Source organism: Helicoverpa zea, chromosome 12, assembly GCF_022581195.2.
Source record: "Helicoverpa zea isolate HzStark_Cry1AcR chromosome 12, ilHelZeax1.1, whole genome shotgun sequence".
NCBI lineage: Eukaryota > Metazoa > Arthropoda > Insecta > Lepidoptera > Noctuidae > Helicoverpa > Helicoverpa zea.
The window spans coordinates 3,337,933-3,351,063 of NC_061463.1; the positions used below are offsets into that span (position 1 = coordinate 3,337,933).

General features: G+C 35.2%; 1 protein-coding gene across 5 annotated transcripts in view; it reads left to right on the forward strand.

Annotated features, from left to right (window-relative positions):
* The window catches only part of LOC124635040 (tyrosine-protein phosphatase Lar), a 367,852-nt gene that overhangs the window by 182,913 nt on the left and 171,808 nt on the right, over positions 1–13,131 (forward strand). The gene's annotated exons all lie outside the window — the stretch shown is intronic.

Here is a 13,131-nt window from a genome sequence, read left to right on the forward strand (position 1 = left end):
TGCCCGACCACGGTGGTTTTATCGTTCGATCTAAATTCCCATCCTATCCGCACACAGTTAGATATTAATCCCGGCCCAATAATCGCTTTTGATAAGAGATTTTCTTTCGATCCCAAGTAATAGGAAGTTTCTGCATCGATGGTCCCTTCTATTTAAGTTTAATAACGTTTTGCAGGCGATCGTACCGCCATTGTGGGGGCCACGTGACCGCTGCCTGCAGCTACTATTGTTTAGAATTTGATAGTGGTTTCGGTAACGGCTGTGCTGATAAATATAATGGGATTGCTATGAAGTTACACTCTCTGTTTTGTTATTGGAGTCTCCATAACTTTGGTTTGATCTAAGTTAGTTTGGAGCTGTTGTCTTAATTGTTTTTGTTTGTTAATTCAATTGTAGCAAATACCTCATATTTATTTATGTTAGTGAGCATATTAACATCTACGCTAACATAATTTGCAACTGTATTGTTCGCTCTAAGTATGTAGTCCACCTGGAGTGGAATGCACGGCGAATTCTTTTGTGTGTCACCGATGTCCAATTTCATTGTTCTTTTGCCCCATGTTCCCTATTCATGTTTTTTGATTATTTTGCCTCTTTTACATATTCACGGGATTCTCGAGTTTTCTACTTTCCGACTATTGTTGTTGTTGTGTACAGTTTTTGCTAGTTCACGAATTTCATTAATAGGATTTTTAACCACTTTAACAAACTGACAAACATAAAATTTTAACACCCTTTCTTCTCCCCTATTCTCACCGTTAGTAATGGTATTGAATATCTCTAGTTGAGCTCTAAAACGACCGTCTAAGTCTATTGTCTCCGCTTTATCCAAAGAATTTCACTTCCGTACCATTAATTTCCCATTTCGCCCCTAAATCGACTAGTGAGAGGCTCAGCCAGAATTTTGAGCGACAAAATTCACGATAACTTGCTATTATGTTAGCTTCAATAAACGATTACCTACACATATACCGTCTTGAGTTGCTTTATGTTGGAGTCATATGGTTCACGCTTCATTAACCACTTCCATCTTTTTGATATTGCATTGTAGATATTTGAAATGATTGTCATTTCGCGTTCCAAATACCGATACTTATGCATTTAGGCTTTCGTTCACATTTTTTTCAAATTTAATGCTACACAGAAATACTTCTATAGAGATTCTGCGTCAGATAACAGATTTATATGCACTTTGCTGCGTTCTTTCAAAAGAATGCAAAAACAATCTCCATGGAACAAGAGATAAACTTGTCAAAGCACACAAAGTCTAGCTCGGCTTGCGTTTATAATTTCCAACTAACGCTACAAAAATTGGCGAGTGACGTAGTACGGTGGGTCTTTTACGGAGGGTGTAAGCAAACAAGCCCGGAGATAAGCTGCATTCAAGGCGAAATTGTGAAAACGTTGAGTGGCGACAACAAAGAACCTTATTAACCTGCCACTAACTAATGGACGACGATAGGGTTACAGAATGACCCGACTCGAAAGGTTCCTTTGTAATGTTAATAAGGCATGTACCTATATTGTAATTTTAGGTCCATTCTCAAAGTTTGTTGTCGTTGCATCCGTGTTCCAATTAAAAATATTCGTATTCAATTTTTATATCGGAACTTTGTGGGGCAGCTATGAAAAGGCTGGAAGTTGAAAAGGTGAACATTAAAGAGATCGAATTCGCGCCCCTTTGAAAGATGGAATCTTGAGTGCTGTTGGTAAACCTGTTCTCTTTGAGTCGACTTTTTTCATCCCCTTATAGTCGGGTCGGCGGAATGTTAACTAGTGTGAACGGTGGCCAGCAAGCGATGAAAAGAGATGTACACACGATACATGCATAGTTTAGACGCCGCCTTTGCTTGCCAAAGTTAATGGAACTTGGAAAGGAGTGTGTATGAAAGCGGCTGTCTTATCTTGGACGTTAAAGACTTGAGTCTCGATGTTTATCTTGGGAACACTCTGGCATATAGCGTGCTTCCATTTTCAAACTTAAATGCGTTAGCTTTGCTTATAATGGTAGTAGAAGATTTTAATTCAACGTGAACAAAAACTTTGGAGTTACTTGCGAGATTACAAGAAGAATTTAAATCTCAAGCTAATGCGTTGCATGCACAACTGAGTCGTTATTTAAATAGACTACAAGTCGAGTTCAAAAGGACCTCTTCACTGAAAACAACATCGACCTCATCATGGGAAATATGAAATATTCCATTAACTATGAGCAAGCGTTTTATATCACCATAAAAACACTATTGGATCGAAAGTGAGTGCATGCAACGATCCCTTTTACAATAAACGCCATGACGCTCAAGCATTATTTCCGAACGAATTGCTTGGACTTTATTATTTTCATTTTAAATTAAGTACGGTTTACGTCATGTTGCATTAAAGTTAAGCAGGGGCTGTTTTATTTGATGACGGCCTGCTGTGGAATTGTAATCGAAATTTATTTTTGTTTAAATGGACTCTCGTTTAGTACTGGCCTTTTGGAATGAAATTCTTCAACACGATTTATTCACGTTTGCATCATAAATTTTTCCTTTTTTTAGAACTGCATATTTTCCTAAAAAACTTTCCATCAAATTGTATTTTCCGATATGGAATTCATTAGATTATCAGAACGTGGGAGGGGGAAAATTAAATGTCAGTGACGTCACTCGTTACAGAGCTAAATAGAGCATTTATCCCGCGACAGATTGACAGGACTATGTTTATTAATACTGAATAGCATTAATAACTAATAGATGAATAAATATGCAATTTATTTTGTGTCACTTTTTTAGCTGACTGATTTTTCATACTCGATTATAGATGATCTTTCTTTGACACACCATTTAGTACAAATAAAAAAAAAAACATGTAAACCCCCTCTTTTTTGGTAAGTCGGTTGAAAATAAGCGCTTTTTGGGTTCGTATTATATGTAAAACTAGCCGTTTTGCCGCGGTTTTACCCGCGTCCCGTGGTAACTACTGCCCGTACCGGGATAAAATATAGCCTATGTTACTCGTGGATAATGTAGCTTTCGAATGGTGAAAGAATTTAAAAAAACGGTCCAGTAGTTTTTGAGCCTATTAATTACAACCAAACAAACAAACAAAGTTTTCCTCTTTATAATATTAGTATAGATAGATATACAATGCATATTCGCCCAATTTTACAAATCAAATAAACACAATAAACATAATGGAATTGAAACATTTCAATTGTAGGCAAACAAATAGTAATTTACGTGAAACTTTGTACCGCGTCTACAGTCGGATATATAAATTGAATGTGACAATTAAAATCCGTTAATGAGTCTCAGTTGACATTACGGTGTTAAGAGCTGCCGAATTACCACAGATAAAACATGAAACCTGATCGAAATGAAAACAATCACGAGCGTATGTTTATTTATTCAAATTATGTGTTTTATATTGAAGCAAAAATGTGCAAATTATTTTAAAAATAAAGTGAAAACAATGGACACAAATATAAATATTTAACTTCTTTTATACTCCATGAAGGTTTACATACTAAAGAATATTCTAGAGCTGCCAGAACTAAACGTTTCGCAGCCATTTTTTTTTCGATTCTAATTTCGAATTCCAATAGAATATCAGAGTGAATGGTATCAAATTGAATGCTCAACAATAGTCAATCTAAAGCATTCAACATCGATTAAGCTTTAACTGATATCGATGCACATCCATTCGAAAAAGGCACATAGAAACATTTTATACAAATTCGAAATTAATCTAGCAAGTTCATAGGCATAAAACATTGTAATGCAAGTACCAGAATTATATGTAATAAATTACTTTATATTTAAAAAAATATAATTCCAAACCCCGATATAAAGTAAACTAAAATAATAAATAATAGACATTTTAGTAAAAAAAGAATGCATTCACAAATCGGTTTTAGTATAGTTTGGCGTGAGAGCCGAACAGATAGGTAGAGCTACTGTCGCATTTATAATTGTAGTAGGTAAGGATTAGACAATCAATCGTTAAACCAATTACATATTTACAAATTAAATCTGAAAAATTTGCATCACACACAACCCCTAATTCGTTGTCTTTCAACCAGTAAAATAACTCTCAAAATTAGGCCAATACACACTGGTCAAACTTGGCAACGACCACACAATGCTGTGGTGTGACCGTGGGCCTATAACTTGTCCCCCAAGTCCCCAATCCCCCGGTCCCCTTTCCCCCATTTGTCCCCGTGTGCAGTGGCCGTGTAATTATTTATGTCGCGACGTCTGCTTAACTGTTGGCAGACGGTGTTTTATGTGCCCCTAATTCCCTGAACTAAGTGTTGTCAGTATAGGTAACCTACCTACTTACTGGCTGGTTCGCTAGGTGTTTAAACCTGCATGTAGCTCACTCGATAAGAACAAGATGACTGGCTGGAGCATGCTAAATACTAGAGCAGTTTGGATGCAATGAAGAATAAAGAAAGAAAAAGTGTGTTTGAATAAGGAACGATACCACGAAGGTAATAATATTGGTTGAGGACTTTCGAAGTCAGTGTGAATAAAATGATTGTCAACTGTTTTTTTTACTGGTTTTCAGTATATTATATGTTTCCGAAAAGTAAAGTTTTACATAAATGTTGAATAAAATAGCCAAAATTGTTTCGCGTGTCTCAAATCACAGTAAACTCATACGTACATTTATTTACAATGGTCAGTTGACCTCTCACACGAACGCTCCACATAACATTATAATTTCGTTTTAATTCCATAAATAAAAACCAGACACAAAATGAGTTATCAGCTGTGCCCTGATAACGTGTCATTAATGGCTAGGTTAGCACAATTTACCCTGAATTAGTCCACCGACGTTTTTACGTTATGAAATTAGATATCATTCATTTGTTTGAAGCGTCTGTGGCGCAAATAAAACTCGAATACAAGGTTAAAGTGGAAGGACGTTGGCTGGCTAACGTGTTTTAGGGTTCCGTGGAAACGGTCACTTTTAGGGTCCTGTTTGTCAGTTCTGCCGTACACAACTAGAGATTTAATTCAGGCATTACATTCACACATGATATTAGAAGAACTCAAAGATTTTTTTTTATATATCTACAAGAAATACCTACGTACAGCAGCTGTAAAGTCAAATTTAAAGAGTACAATATAACTTCTTGCTTACTCCTAAGGATTTCGAACTATGCGGAACCACGGTAACGCCGCCATAATGTGGATTCAGTGGGATTTTTTTAATTAACATCGCGTGAGCCGGGCCCCTGTCGTGACAAGGGGTAACTTTTACAGCCTACTGGCTTCTCTTACAATTCATTATACTTTGACAGTACCACGTTTACAGTTCAAAATGCAACCGACTATGTAATAACTGGATTATTGCTACACTTATATTTACTTCAATTGGCTCGTAAACTAAAGTTTGATACGCTATTTTTGGTTCTCGAATATAAATTGCAGGTAATTTTTTACCCGAGTGCGCCAGGCAGGTAAATTTTTCGGTAGGTGGTTAGTAGCTTTCTTGCTTCGTCATTTTGCTTAACAATAAAAAAGACCATCTTGTAAAATTTCTTCCGCAGTTCGGAAAGAAAGTCTAACCAAACATTGAAACCAAGAAAACAAAACTAAAATTCAAAGGTCGAACAATCAACGCATCAAAAGACGGAACTTACTAAAACTTGTTGGTAATCCACAGAAAGGGATACCCGCATAAAATATACGTCGGGGAAGTTCGATTTGACCCAAAAATTGACCGTAGCGAGTGACCGACGGAACCCCAGTAATAAAGGTCGCCCTGTATTTGTGACTTAATAAAAACGCACTGCTTGGGTAGCGAACGGTACAAATGGTGTGTTACCTCGAGTTTTGTGTTTTTTTTTAGATATGTGTGAAATACCTATCCAAGGGATTATTGTTTTATGTGACTAAAAAATTACATTTTATTTTCTTTGTGCCAATGCACTTTTTGAAATAAATTGTATTTTGTGCAGAGAAAAAATTACTTTTTTTTTACTTATTTATAAAAAGTGGTATTAAATTACCAATATGACAATTTTCAACTTTATTAAAGCGTTTAAAAGAAAGTCAACAAACACGTGTAAAAAAATCTAATAATTTTTCCTACGACTTCCTCATAAATAAGTGCCTACACACACGATCCGCGTCTCATCTATAAACAATCGCATAACATTTGATAGGCAACGCATTATTACCTGCACGTCTACGCCTGCCCTAATCTCCACGTACCTCATAAAAATAATAAACTGTCGGTGATAAAAATGCTTTTTTATGTACACTTGTTATATTTACATGTTTATGTCACAATTCACAATATTGTCTGCTATGGTTTCGTAAGTAACTTGGGCATAAATTTTGTACTGAGAAGGAAGTGGAGAAATTCTTTCGTTCTTTTTAAATAAGGTAAAATCTAGAGTTGTTTATCACACATTCATGATAGAATATCCGTACTTAATATACCTACTAAAAAAGTTTCATTTTGTTCAGACTTTTATTGTCCCACTGCTGGGCACAGGCAGGCATCTTCTCACACGGAGAAGGATTGAGCGTTAATCACCACGCTCGCTCAAAGCGGGTTGGTGATTTCAGTCTTTATAGTTCAGGTCATTTGTCCAAGATTACATACAAACTTACGAAAGTTAATTATCTGGAATAAAAAATATTATTTATAGGTAATATTCCATTCGTGCTATTAGGTAGGTAACTAAGCTTATAGACAGGCAACTAATTGATCGACTATAGTTGCCTGTTAAGCTACTTATACAATTTGAGCCGCTGTAGTATTATGTTCGATTTCCAGGTAATGTTATTGAACTAGTTATGTAGTCTCATTTCTCGGTAGCATTCCAGAGTACATAATTGTTCTCCGTTGATGACAATAGACTGACCTGTATTTTAACTGCAAAAATGTTGTGGGCTTCCAGAGAAATGATATAGTTCACATATGTGCGCCAAGCAGAGTGCCTAGTGCGAGTTTTGCAAGTAAATTTTTTCAATGCGAAGATTATCATACCATTGAATCACGTAGCACTTATCATAGAATTGTTTATTTAATAAAGACCGTCATCAGTACTTGGTCGTATTACACTTGGGCTCACTTTTGCGAGTGTAATCATTATTAACCGGCAAAATAAAAGAAGAAGTAATACCTAAATCATGTTACGTAGCATACGACTCTTTATTTCAATAGACTTATAATTACGTATCGAGTTGCGAATGCTATCAAAACTCGGAATCAGCACTCAGTAATTTGATGAGTTCACAAACCGTTAATTTACCAAAGCACATCGGGTTTTGTTTTTCGCAAAATGTATGTAATGTGAAATATTTTTTCTGTTTAGTTCTAATTTTTTGATTGTCAACAAAAGCTGTCAAAATGACAAAAATATGCATAAGATAAAAGATACGGCTATTGAAAAATCTGCCTTAAAACGTTATTTACAAGACATCAATATTATATACCATCTATTATGTATGACCTAGGTAAAAATCCAACCCGTATCTTAGGTCTAGAACAGATTAATTCATTTGTTTCTTCTTTTGTTAAAATAAATCTCATACAGTCTGTACTTAGCATTGTATACGTTGTGTCACTGACAGTCGGGACCAGGTGTAAGCCCGGCCTTAATTAAGAAATAATTTGATATGGGACACAGCGTTTTTTGTGTCTCCCGTCTGATATTATTTATTTACTTGCAATGTATGAAATAAATAAAAATGTAAGGTTACAAACGTTGTGTGTGTCTCGTGTCATTACAAAGTGAAAAGTGAAAAGGATTTATAATTCGTAATGACACAAAATGTAAAGAGTTACTTGTCGAGTTTTGAAATTGAAGTTATGATAGTAGGTACTATTCTCACAAAAAATAAACTGTATTCATTCCACGTAGGTATCGGTAATTTCAATCCAATCCATACAAATATTGATCTCTTTTTATAATCGCACTACTGCATAATTCGAAACTCCTGTATGTTTGTACAAATCGGACTCAATCGTATAAAGTTGTTTGATATCGTGTAGTCAGACACGAATCAATAAAACTGTGTTTATGACTGTTGACAGAACTGTGAACTTATTTTCAAACATCTTGTTTGATTTCTGAACGTTGTCATATAAAATGGCGACGGTTGTCACCGAGTTTTAATCGGTTTACTGTTTGATGTTTGGTTTTCATTTTGAATAGTTCTGTATTTTTTTTTTGTGATTGTTAAAAAATGGGAAACGTTTTTGTGTCATATATTTTTTTAAGTTAGTTGAACATTTGCTTAAATTTCACCTCATCCGTTTCCTCCTAACAAAAATACAATATTATACAGTAAAGTACCTACCAATAGTTACGAACGTTAATAACATCACCGTAACATAATTACACTATAGTTCATAAAAAGCGAGTGCTTCATAAATCCAAATCATAATTCTTTAGCAGAAACAGAAAAATACCTTTGTAACGATTTCATAAAATGTCAAATGAGGTTTGTCGAGAAATGTACGAAGAACTGCAGTGTACTTGAATTGTGGGCGGTAGGCAATTACGGAGGGTGGAAAATAAAACCTACTGCGACATTGTGACATACCGTTGGTTCTGCTGGTTTAATGAAGGAACAACCAAAATGTCCACTGTTTAAAATTTTTTCGAAGCTATAATCTGGAGTCATCGTAACTATGGTTTTATCGATTTGACTCTTGGTTCCGAAAACCAGTTTGATCTAGACTTACTCATTAAATAGATGCTGTTCTTAAATTTTTCAAGACCTTGCAAAACGACAACTTTTATCAAAATAAATTTATTTTAAGACTTGGCTGTCACACTACTTCATAACATCTTATGTTACCTTACGTTACGGACGTTACGTTTATAAATGTAGAAGATTATTGAAAAATTTCACCCTTTTGTTTTCGCATGCAGAATTCCCCGCAGTCCACACACTGCATTGTCCTTCTGTATATAAAGTTTGTTTGTTACGTTTGTTGTCATTGAACGACAGTACAAGCTCATGAGCGCCCTCAATTATAATGCTATACGGTCCGTTGTTAGTTTTCTAATATTTGTGCCGCTTGATTATAGTTCCGTTTGACGTTTTGTTACTAATGAACGTACTTGTTCCGAAGTGTTGTCTTTTTTTTTCAACTCTGTGAAATCTCGTTCAACATTTTTATGATATGCACCACAAAATGGATGTTTTAAGTAAAGAGTACATAGATTAGAAAGAGCTTTGATTTAGATACATACATGTATTTGTGGTTGTTCTCATACATGGCAATTCCTAAAGCCTTTGTAATGTCTCTTGAAACAAATCAGTTTCTTAAAGTCAAAATTATTTTATATCTCGTCGACATGCATAACAATAGCTCATATGCAAACGTTAAGCCTTCACGATACAGACGAAAAAAGCTTTTTTCACTTCAAAGGAAAAAATATCCCAATACACCATGATCTGTAGCAAACTAAACTTTTAGAACGACGTTAATCTATCAACTAGTTAGTGAACAAATCGACGGTTATGCAAAGGCTTTGGCAAACCGGCACTATAATAGTTAGGGATGCCACTCGTACTAATGGTTGCAGATAAATCTTTGCTTTGCTAATTGTTTGACATTAAAACTGGATGCTGTTTGTAGTTTGCTTGTGTTTTTTTTTTTGGTTTTGAGAAGTGGTTAGGTGTGCTGTTAAAATTAAAGAGAAGATGTGTATATTCAGATATTTTTTGAGGATGACTATTGTGGTGTAATAGTAGCAAGGAATAAACAAGGAAAGACATACCTTTTACTCTTTAAGAAATGACTTCTACAACAATTTTTATGCACATATGGTGCAGAAAATAAGCCAAGAAAAATCTAGCTCTACCAAAAGCCTAGCTTATGTACACAAACCTTATATGTACCTATTCTGACGCTCATAATTCCCTTAAAACTCCAAATGCGATTATTCCTCGCCTGTCTATAATACCGACCCATACATTAGAAGCGACGCATAAAGTCTCGGTAACACTAAAACTTCCCAACAGGTGCAAACGCCGGCCGCCAAATTGGCAAACACCGACAGCCCTGAATTTGTAAATACGTTGCAAAAAATGGCGGCGGAACCCGATACTTTTGAACGTTGCTTCCAGAACGTTCCTCGTAACGGCCAGTTGCATAGCAAATTAAGTAATTTTAAAACGTTTGCAGAAAAGTTTAGACAGAATTTTCGGGTCTTTTCGGATAATAGGCAATTGGATATCGGGTGTTACAATAACGTTTCGTATCACACATTATTTTTTCTTAGAGTTTAATAACGGACACTCTTGTGTGTCATGAAGCTTATATTCATAAATAATTTTAATGTAAATAAGCATACAAGTAAAAACACAAATATCCACTCCACGGTCAAACATAACAAAGTTAATTTTGATATAATTTATTTATCTCAAGCCATGCGGAAGGGACGAAACACAACCGCCCACGTAAAACGAAGTTTGGTACTAGGCGAGCATAAACCTCACATAATTCATACGCGTGTGTGCGTGAAAGATAAAGCTTTAGAATATTTGTTTGTTAGTGTGCGTGTCTTGTAATGGCCGCTTTCTTTTCGCGCCTTTTTACCAGTAAGCGGACCTTTGACCCTTAATGAAAGTTCAAGTACGGGTATTCTTAGAAATAGTGAACAATAGTTCAGTAGTGTTTGTTTTAGCTTGAAAGGCTAAGTACTTAGGCGTATAGAAAGTTAGTTTAGTAGTGAAATGTAATTTAATAATGGTGAAAATGGCGCTTTTGTTTTGTTTCTGTGGCGCTCAAGGTATTGTTTATGTTCAGTCTCAAAATAAGTTGAACTTCTCACATCTCATCATCTCCCGAGCCTTTTCCCAATTATGTTGGGGTCGGCTTCCAGCCAGTGTTTTACAGACTGAGCGACTGTTTATCTGACCTCCTCAACCAAGTTACCTGGGCAACCCAATACCCCTTGGCTAGACTAGAGTTAGACTAACTGGGTTCTGACTACCCGTAACGACTGCCAAGGATGTTCAATGACAGGTTATACATCACATCTATCCCAGAAAATAGAAAAAATACCTTCAAAAAATTATAAAGTAAAAAAGCGTATCCTTTTAAAATGATTAGTTGGCACACAAAAGTCGCGGAGACTCTCACTGGCAAGTCATGACGTCTCACAAATTAATTACACTTAGACTTGAGCGGTAATTAGTTAATTAATTAAAGAATGAGCATGGACGCCATCGATCTTGCGAGCTTGAATTTAGTGAGCGTTTATAAAAATGGAATGGAAGTTGTGTTTTTGTTTGGCTTTTTAATGAGAAAAATACTGATGTTTAAAAGGTGAAGTTAGGTTTAAATTCGACGTAGTAAATTGATAAATTAAAGTGCTGGTTATACCTAGAAGACATAATGTACCTATAAGACAAAGTCAAATTAAGCTTTTATAGAAAGCGACTATGGAAAATCGAGCCTGTTTATATGTATGTAATCATCAGTCATAAATCAATCGCTACAAAACAAGTAAACGTAACACGTTATACTAGTCATCAGAGACACCTTAATTAATACGGTAGTTAAGAATTGGTGACGTTATTTTAAGATGCTTTACTAAAATATGGTAAAGAAACCTGTTATTGAAGTAAGTTAGTAGTAATAATATGAAGTTGTAGACTGTAGTTTAACACCCTATTATACCCTGCGATGAAAGAAACCTGCCCTAACACCATATAACACCATCACACAAGAAATTGTATTCACCATAATTTACCCCACCAAACTACCACCAATATAGTTCTTATATTGTTATTGGTGTATACGCCGTAATCCCACTGAAGCCGAGATTTCAGTAATATAGAAGGCAAAAGGATTAGTATTGCCTAGTATTGCCAGATGAAACGTACATATAATAAAGTTGGGAACATACAGCTTTGCCCGAATTTCGTCTAACACCAAAAAACACCCGGTTCCCTTTAAATGTATGGATGGAAGAAAAACTTTGGGGGTATTGAATTTTAGTTTTGTTTTTCAAAACGTTGTTTAGTGTAGGTCTTTATTTTTGATACCAATTTCTAATGTATATTTTATGTAATCACGAAAAACAGAAACCAATAAAGTCATGTGTGCGAAAATGTATAGAAATTGGTTTTATTATTTTTGGACAGGTATTGTGTTAAAATATTTATATGAATTTTAAGTATAGGGAAGATATCTAGATTTTTAATTTGTTTTCAATCATCATCATCTCAGCCATAGGACGTCCACTGCTGAATATAGGCCTCCCCCTAAGATCTCCACAGATACTTGTTGGAGGCGACCTGTATCCAGCGTCTTCCAGCGACCTTTATAAGGTCGTCTGTCCACCTTGTTAGTGGACGTCCTACGCTGCGCTTGCTAGTCCGTGTTATCAATATTTAAAAATAAATATAAGAAAAATAGGTACTTCCAGTTATTGGGCTCCCAAACATATATATTTAAAGAAAAATCATCACTTGTTCTGCTAACTCTACAAACGCAAACCGCACGTTACACAAAACACAAATATCCTCAAATTATGACACACAGCGCTAAACGGAAGTACTTAAGGCGAAGGCAATATTTCTTGGCGGGTAATAAAACCGAGACACAACTGATAACGGTATATTTTTCATAATCTTGACGGTGATTTATTTAGAGTGCTGAGAGTAAGGAGTCAGTTTTTCAAATGTACTTCGATATGTTTCAATTGTTGGTATTCATCTGTACTTGTCTGTAATAATAGTGTAAGGCTGAAGATTTAGTCTAACGTGAAAATCTCAAGAACTGCTGGTCTGATTTGTGACATTGTTGTTTTTTTGTTTGTCTGAATAAATGTTTTATCTATCTATCTATATATGTAAGATAGCCCAGTTATCTGTGTGTTTTTATTTACTCTCTGCTTCGTCAATATTGTGGGCACATTTTATTGATCTGTCCAAGGATAAATAAAAAGGAATTGTAGTTTGCAAGTAATATATCGAATTTTCCGTGAACATTAGCTTTGAGATATTTTTCAAATTCATGTTTGCTTGATGAGTTTTTTTACTTTTGAAGTTTGGATTTTTTTGAATTCAAAATGAATACGGCTTTTTTAGCACAATATTCAAAAAAATAAATACATCTATTCAAAACGCTTTCAAAAACCGAATTCACCTTTGACATTGA